Source organism: Spinacia oleracea, chromosome 3 (genome assembly GCF_020520425.1).
Source record: "Spinacia oleracea cultivar Varoflay chromosome 3, BTI_SOV_V1, whole genome shotgun sequence".
NCBI lineage: Eukaryota > Viridiplantae > Streptophyta > Magnoliopsida > Caryophyllales > Amaranthaceae > Spinacia > Spinacia oleracea.
The window spans coordinates 23,231,614-23,241,561 of NC_079489.1; positions in this window are offsets into that span (position 1 = coordinate 23,231,614).

The window sequence follows — 9,948 nt, forward strand, 5'->3', positions numbered from 1 at the left end:
CAATTTCTGTGTTACTGGAGATCTGAATAGTAGGTTCAGGAATGATAGGATTAGGGTTCTCAATCTCAACAACATCATCATCACTATCCTCATCCATCTGAGTTTCTGTACCATGATCTAATCCTGTAAGGTTGATGTTTTCCACTGTCTTACCATCATCAAAACATTCCTCCGCAAGCTCTATAATCGTGGTCATAATCTCCAAATCATATCTCCATCTACCATCTGTGTAACACCCTAATAATTCCTTGCTTTTTATAAAACATTTTCCAACACTTAAAACACAGGAATTACCAAGATATTACCGCCACCGTGATAACGGCTAAGGCTATTTACCAGAATTATGCAGCGGAATTAACTAACTTTCAAAACACATTAAATAAATATTTAATGGTTATTAAAACAAGTTGGAACCATTGAGGCCCAAATCCAAAGTATTAAACCATTTGAAATCCATTAACTGAAAATAGTAGTCATGACTTTAAATAAAAATAGAGTTTATAAATTACGGAAGAATAAAACTCTCAACTCGAATCCGATGATAACTTCTCCCGCAAGTTATCTCTACAAACCTGCTTTATTAAAAATCTACTCCCCAACAACGCAAATGCAATTGATGGATCATCATAGGGTCATTAAGGCAAAGGCCATGACCAGAAGACATGAAGCACGAAGTCAGCGAAAGTTGAGTACAAACAAGCTAGAATAATATTCTATCCTAACATGCTTCACTCGACAAATTAAATAATCCACATGCAAAAGCCATATAATAAACAAATAAACATGGAGACAAGACTCGACACTTGACACGACTCTTGACTCACAGTTTAATAAAAAGTAGCTTCGAACGGGTAAAGTAAAGTATCCTCAAAAGGAAAGAAAAGGGTGATGGGAGCCAACCATACACCAAAATAAGTCGGGCTACTACCGACAGTCGGACCATACCGACAGGAATTCCTATGCAAAACGGCATAAAAGAAGAATGAAACAACGTCTTGTATCATTCTAGGAGTACAAGTTTTCCGGCAAGACTCCCCCCATTGTTCATACTCAAGGTATATACGTTCCAAGAGTTTTGAAGCTCTTTGGGTTACACTTTACGTTAATTAGTATATTATGTTCACGGCGACTCAAGACTCTACTCAAGACACAACATACAAACAGTCGAACAATTAAACAATTCAACAACAACACTTCATTATTTTACTTCTTTAGGACTTGTGATCAAACATAGACTCAAGTGAAATTACTCCCATTGTTCCTTCTCAAAACACTGTTTGAGATAACCCGACATTGCCTATTAACAAGCGGGGTGTGCCCTTAGCACGAATTGTCCTTAATTCAATTCACATAGACTCTCTACAATATTCTACCCCTTTGGTAGAATATATATTTCTCACTGGCAATATTCGACTGGCTCAATAATTATGCTAGACATCCTGTACTATAGTATAATAATAATAACAACTTGCATGCGCACTACTCATACATGCAAACCAACTTGAACAACATGCTTGACATAATTCAACGATTATAAAAGTCCATAACATGATAGTTCAATAGAATCTATAAATCATAATTCAATTCATAACATGCTCGTTCACATAGATTCAATAATAATAATAACATGCTCGTTCTCAATATTAAACATGAATTCATAATAACATACTCATTCCCAATCATCAAACATGAATTCATAACATCATATAAGTTCACATGATTCGCATTCAATACACTTCACAAAGTCCTGAAGGGATGGGTGGTCACCCTAGTCTTGTACGTACCTAGAATACCTAAGTACGGGGGCCACTGTGCGAATCACGACTCTCTAGAAATCAACTCCTATAAACAAAACAAGAGAACTAAATTATTATCCATGTTTACTAAATTTCCAGCAACTATTTAAGGTTCTAAATTCTTAGTTTAATTAGAAATCAATCATTAAGTATTAATTTAATAGTCTCAAATAGTCAACTCAAGTCCTAGCATAAAAACATTGACTTTTTAGCTTTAAAACCCTTTAAAACCAACTTTTTAAAGCTTATAAACAATATGAAAATTTAAGTTGATTCCCATAATTTAAATTGTCATTAAATTATGTGAATCAATCGCTTAATCAATTTGAAACCAAAACCCTAGCAATATTTTATTCCAAAAACATGTTTTGTCTTCAAAAATCAACACTTTATAAACTTATTAAATCTGAAAATTATAAATTCAATCATCAAAACCAATCTCTTTAATTAAAACACAATACTAAACCAATGCGGTGTTCATAACCGTTCTAATTAATTTAAACAACCCAAATTATTAAATAATCATAATAATTAAAACAATTTAAAAACTGAAATTAAAGTTTAAAAAGTATACATTTGATTATCACCAATCAACAACACACACACACACACACAACAATTGATGTGTTGTGTGTGTGGGGCGTCCAGCAACAACACAACAACACGCACCGCAGCACGCAAGCAGCGCGGCAACGTGCAACAAGGTCGAGAGAGGAGAGGGCGCTGGCGCGGGGCACTCGACACAAGAGCAGCAGCGAGCACGAGGCTCTGCGCTGCGGGGAGGGGCGAGGGGCACGTGACACACAGCAGCAGCGAGGGCGCTGCGCTGCGGGGCGGGGCGAGGCAAGGAGAGGGCAGCGATGCGTGTGGCTGGGCACACACACACGACATACTCGTGCCTTGGGCTGCAAGCAAGAGGTCGGACGAGAGAGGAGAGGAGAGGAGAGGGTGCCGCAAGGAGAGAGAAAGAGAGGAGAGAGAGGGAGTGCTGAAATTTTTGTGAGGGTTTAATGAGAGGGTCTATTTATAGTTTTTCTCTCCCATGTGGGCTAACTTATGGTAGTTTGAGTTGGGCTTATTTCCGGGCTCAATTCATTAAACTCCTTGCAAGCTTTGTTGGGTTTGATCATGGAAAATCAACTGGGCTTTAATTAAATTAAATTCGTTTTCAAAATACGACTCAACAAATCCCGATTAAATAAATTCGTTGAATCTATTTAATAAAATCCGGTTTTCGTAATAATTAATATTTAAATTGATTAAAAATAAAAAGCATTTAATTCTCATCAAATGAAATTAGTTTATAAAAATACAACGAAATGCTTTATAAATATAATAAAATATATTTATAATTATAGAAAAATACGAGGTATTACAATCTGGAGTACCATACTTGTAGTAATTAGGAATGCCATTTTCCATATGCATATCACGAAATCGGTTCTTAAGTTCTATGTATGGGTTCTTGGAAGGTAAGCAATGAATAACCATCTCTGCCATAACATCTTTTTTCCTTAATTCGGGTAGGTTCTTCACTGTAGCAAAGTAATTGCAAACAAACTCGATCTTCTTCACATAAATGTGAGGGGTTTCACAATCTAGCTTCTCCAGGTTTCCTAGATTTGCATACTTTGAAATCAACATCTTAAATCCTGAAAGTTAACAACTACTAAAGTCTTACTAAAGTGTTCCAAAAACAAAGTAAGTTCGTTGAGCCATACAATTTCAATGCACAAGTACATGCTTAATCATGAATCGTGATGCAATTAATCACATAAAGCAAAACAAGACATGATCAAACTTTAAATAAAAGATCACATAAGCACTTGATTAGTAATGCATACTTAACTTAAACGCATACTTAGTCTAATTATGCCCTTCTTAATCTACCCTTTCCTCACTCAGAGTAAATAAAAATTTTCGAAATTAATTTAAATAAATAACTTCAAATATATACGAAATTATTAAAATTAAAATCGAAAATTTGATATAAGTAATCGAATAATTTAAGTAATTAATTCGATTATTTTCGAAAATAATGAAAAAGGAATGAATAAATAAATAACTAAATAATTAATTAATTAATTAATTAATTAATTATTTCGGAAAGAAAATAGTTTTTTTTTTTTTGAAAATTCGGAAAAATCCGAAAATAAGATTTTTTTTCTTTTTTACTCCCTCCGTCCCGGAATACTTGACCTGTTTTCCTTATCGGGCCGTCCCTTAATACTTGACCTGTTTCTAAAAATGGAAATATTCTAACAATATTATATTATTTCTCACTCCACCCCTATTAACCCACCTACCCCCTACTCCATACAAAAAATAATTAAAAATTCAACCCCTACTCTTCCCCAACCCCACCCCTTTACACATTTCCCACTAACTACATTAAAATAATACCCCACTATCAACTACTACCTATTAAATTAAATAAGTCAATTCAAGTCCCTTAAACTCTGTGCCGGTCAAACCGGGTCGAGTATTCCGGGACGGAGGGAGTATTTTTTTTAATTTTTTTTTTTGTTTTGAAAAATCCGAAAATATTTCGGATATTGAAACGAATAATTCGAATTTAATAAAACTTGAATAATTAAAATGATTTTCAAATACTTGAAATAATTGGTATTTGGCTTTTCAAAATTTTGAGTACTCAAAAACAACATTTTTACTTTAGGAAAATAGTTTTCGAAAAAATCCTAAAGTTCTGCAATCGTAGTTTAAAGATTTACCACTTTGCACTATTAATTAATGCAAAGCAGCTCTCAAACTAGAGCTCTGCAAATACCACTTTGTAACACCCTAATACTTCCTTGCTTTTTATAAAACATTTTCCGACTTAAAACACAGGAATTACCAAGATATTACCGCCACCGTGATAACGGCTAAGGCTATTTACCAGAATTACGCAGCGGAATTTACTAACTTTCAAAACATATTAAATAGTTAATGGTCATTAAAACAAACTGGAACCATCGAGGCCCAAAACCAAAGTAAAAGTATTTCAAAATCCATTAACTATAAGTAGTAGTAGTCATTACTATAAATAAAAATAGAGTTTATAAAATACGGAAGTATAAAACACTCAACTCGAATCCCATGATAACTTCTCCCGCAAGTTATCTCTACAAACCTGCTTTATTAAAAATCTACTCCCCAACAACGCAAATGCAATTGATGGATCATCATAGGGTCATTAAGGCAAAGGCCATGACCAGAAGACATGAAGCACGAAGTCACCAAAAGCTGAGTACGAACAAGCTAGAATAACATTCTATCCTAACATGCTTCACTCGACAAATTAAATAATCCACATGCAAAAGCCGTATAATAAACAGATAAACATGAAGACAAGACTCGACACTTGACACGACTCTTGACTCACAGATTAATAAAAATTAGCTTCGAACGGGTAAAGTAAAGTATCCTCAAAAGGAAAGAAAAGGGTGATGGGAGCCAACCATACACCAAAATAAGTCGGGCTACTACCGACAGTCGGGCCATACCGACAGGAATTCCAATGCACAACGACATAAAAGAAGAATGAAACACGTCTTGTATCATTCTAGGAGTACAAGTTTTCCGGCAAGACTCCCCCCATTGTTCATACTCAAGGTATATACGTTCCAAGAGTTTTGAAGCTCTTTGGGTTACACTTTACGTTAATTAGTATATTATGTTTAAGGCGACTCAAGACTCTACTCAAGACACAACGTACAAACAATTGAACAATTAAACAATTCAACAACGACACTTCATTATTTTACTTCTTTAAGACTTGTGATCAAACATACACTCAAGTGAAATTACTCCCATTGTTCCTTCTCAAAAACACTGTTTGAGATAACCCGACATTGCCTATTAACAAGCGGGGTGTGCCCTTAGCACGAATTGTCCTTAATTCAATTCACATAGACTCTCTAACATATTCTACCCCTTTGGTAGAATATATATTTCTCACTGGCAATATTTGACTGGCTCATTAATTATGCTAGACATCATGTACTATAGCATAACAATAATAACAACTTGCATGCGCAATACTCATACATGCAAACCAACTTGAACAACATGCTTCACATAATTCAACGATTATAAAAGTCCATAACATGATAGTTCAACAGAATCTATAAAGCATAATTCAATTCATAACATGCTCGTTCACATAGATTCAATAATAATAATAACATGCTCGTTCTCAATATCAAACATGAATTCATAATAACATATTCTTTCTCAATCATCAAACATGAATTCATAACAACTTATAAGTTTACATGATTCGCATTCAATACACTTCACAAAGTCCTCAAGGGATGGGTGGTCACCCTAGTCTTGTACGTACCTGGAATACCTAAGTACGGGGGCCACTGTGCGAATCACGACTCACTAGAAATCAAGTCCTATAAACACAAAAGGAGAACTAAATTATTATCCATGTTTACTAAATTTCCAGCAACTATTTAAGATTCTAAAGCTCTTAGTTTAATTAGAAATCATTCATTAATTGTTAAATTAATAGTCTCAAATAGTCAACTCAAGTCCTAACATGAAAACATTGACTTTTTAGCTTTAAAACCATTAAAACCCACTTTTTAAAGCTTATAAACAATCTGAAAATTGAAGTTGATTCCCATAATTTAAATTGTCATTAAATTATGTGAATCAATCGCTTAATTAATCAAAACCAAAACCCTAAAAATAGTTTATGCAAAAAACATGTTTTGACTTCAAAAATCAACACTTTATAAACTTATTAAATCTGAAAATAAATAATTCCAATCATCAAAACCAATCTCTTTAATTAAAACACAACATTAACCCAATACGGTGTTCATAACCGTTCTAATTAATTTAAACAACCCAAATATTTAAACTAATCACAACAACTAAATCAATTTAAAACTGAAAATTAATATTTTTGAAAATAAATTTTGATTGACACAATTGATCAACAGACACACACACAACGATTAATTAATCGTGTGTGTGTGTGCCGACTAACGCACACGACAAGCAACAACAATAGCAGCAGCAGCGCAACGCAACGCACCGCAGCAAGGAGCGCGCGCGCAAATGGGCAGGCGACGAGCTGGGCGCTGGGCACAGGCGAGGCACAACGCGCGCACAGCGCTGCTGTTGTGCTGCGACGCGACGAGGGGTGAGGCACGAGTGGGCAGCGCGGGTGAGCACGACCACACAGCACGCAGGCACGTAGTGCTACGCTGCGGCTGCGGGACGAGCGAGAGGCGGGCTGCCTTGCGCCGCAAGCAAGGGCACACGAAGAAGAGAGGGAGTGTGGGGCATGGAGTGTGTCGCAAGGAGAGGAAAAAGAGGAGAGAGAGAGATTTCTGAATTTTTGGTTGTGAGGGTTTGACATGAGGTTTATGTATAGGTTTTCTCTCCCTTGTGGGCTAGGTTAGGGAATTTGGAGTTGAGCTTATTACCGGGCTCATTTAAGTTTACTCCTTGCAAGCTTTGTTGGGTTTGATCAAGACAAAACGACCGGGCTTTAATTAAATTAAATTCGTTTTTGAAATACGACCCAACAAATCCCGATTAAATAGATTCATTGAATCTATTTAATAAAAATACGGTTTTTGAAATAATTAATAATTAAATTAATTAAAAATAAAAAGGCATTTAATTCTCATTAAATGGAATTAATTTATAAAAATACTTTATAAATACAACGAAATTCTTTATAAATATACTAAAATATATTTATAATTATAGAAAAATACGAGGTATTACATCAAGTACGAAGCACGTTGCAGGGCCATTGGTTATGGCTTTTTTCCGTTCTCTTTCTCTTCTTTGGGGGAGCTGGATAAGGATGCTACTTTAATACCTCGTATTTTTATAATATTTATAAATATATTTTATTATATTTATAAAGAATTTTATGATTTTTAGAATTTATTTTGCATTTAAATATTATTTAAATGTATTTCAATTAATTAGAAAATTTATTGTTTTAATTAATTACGAAACGAATTTAATTTTCGAGTCGGGAAATTAAATGGGTCGCAAGTAATTTTAAAAGGTTTGGGTTTTAAATGAAAAGTCCAACTCGTTTTATTAATCAAGCCTAATCAAAAGGATTTAATTCTAAAGCTTAAGGCTAGCCCAATCATTTAAATTCTAAGCCCAATACCAAATTGCCAAGCCTAGCCCACTAGTGATATGAGAGCCTATAAATAGGACTCTCCTCATTAAATGATCCCCCTTATTTGTCCTAACCCCTCTCTTGCTTTTCTTGCCCCACACTCCTTCTCTCCTCTCCCTCTTGTCTGGCCACAGCCCCGCACCTTCGTGCTCGCCCGTCGCTGCCCCTTGCTCTCGCCCACTCCCTCTCGCGCACCGCACAACCCGCCTTCCCTTGCGTGCTGCTGTGTGCGTGTTGCTGCTGCGTGCCTCGTGCTCGCGCCCAACACTCGCCCTCTCTCCCTCTCTCTTTTGCGCGCCCTCGCGCCAGCCCTCGTCGCCCAACCTCGCGCCAGCACGCGCTGTGCCTGCTGCCTTCGTTCCTTCGCCCGCGCACGCGCACGAGCACACACGATTGTGTGTGTGTGTGTGTGTTTCGTTGTTCGTTCGTTCAATTCTTTCGCCTAATCACATTAATTCGTGGTTGTTCCGTGTTATAGGCCGGATTGGTATAATCCTCTTCTTCCTTACCTATTCTATTTCAATTCCGTATTTTAAATTATATTATTATTATTGTTTTGAATAATTAAAATGCTGGGAATCGGTTATGAACACCGTACTTTGAGGATTTATATGTTGTGATTCATGAGGCGTATTTTAATTATTAAATCATGAATTTTCAGATTCGTTTATTTAATAAAGAATTGATTTTTATGATGTTAAATTGGTTTTATTGGGAATTTCAAATTAGGGTTTTAACCTAGACCTAATGGGTCAATTGATTAGCATAATTAGGTGATTAATTCAATTATGATAATCAATTGTATTTTCAGATTTATACAAAGGTCTTAAGTGTTGATTTTTATTGATTTTAAGGGTGGAAAAAGTATGTTTTCATACTAGGGATTAGTTTTGCAAATTGAGACGATTATTTATTAAAGGACGATTGAATTCTTAAGCTTTAACAAGGTTTTATATTTTATAAAGTTGCTGGAAATTTAATGAACATGGGAATAATTAAAGTTTCATTATTTTGATGATAGGAGGTGATTTCTAAGTGAGTGCTCGTTTTTGCAAAGTGTCCCCTACGCTTAGGTATTCAAGGTACGTACAAGTCTAAGGCAACCACACCATTTGTCAAGGACATTACATGATTGTTGTTGATGTGAATTATATTATGTGGATTCATATTTGTTTTGGTGAACGATCATGTGGATTATTATATTGGCATTATTGAATTATTGGTTGAACAAGCATGTTGGGATTATTATGAGTATGGATTTCATTGTCAATCATGTTGTTCAATATTTATGCATGTATGGTTTATTTCACATGCAAGGGATGAATTATTTATTGTTATGCTATTGTACGGGATGTCTAGCATACTTTTGAGCCAATTATTCGTACCACGTTGTACTATTTATTTTACCACATGTGAAGGGTTAGCTCACGCAAGCCACCGCACATGTAGGGTTCAGTTGGGAATATTCTGTATGAAATGAATTAGAGTTTGTCATGCAAGGGCACAACCCTCATGTTAATAGGCATGATGTGGAATCTCACCTTTTGTGAGAAGGAACCTGGTAGTAATTTCACTGTGTCTTGCTTTATTGATCACAAGTCCTAAAAGATTAAAATGAGATTGTTTTGGTTGTCGTTTATTAATTGTATGTACGTAAGTGTGTTCGAGTCTCGAGTTCGCCTTAATAAAATATTAATAAACGTAAAGTGCAACCAGAACAAGCTTCAAAACTCTTGGAACGTATATACCTTGAGTATGAACAATGGGGGGAGACTTGCCGGAAAGCTTGATCTCCTACTAATGATACAAGACGTTGTTTCATTTATATTAATGCGCAGGAATTCCATCGGTATGGCCCGACACTCGGTATGGTCCGTTATTTATTATTTATTATGGTGTTTGGTGGGCTCCCAACACCCTTCCTTTATGGAACATTCTTTTGGCCCGTTCGAAGCTTATTCTAATTAAATTGTGAGTCAATAG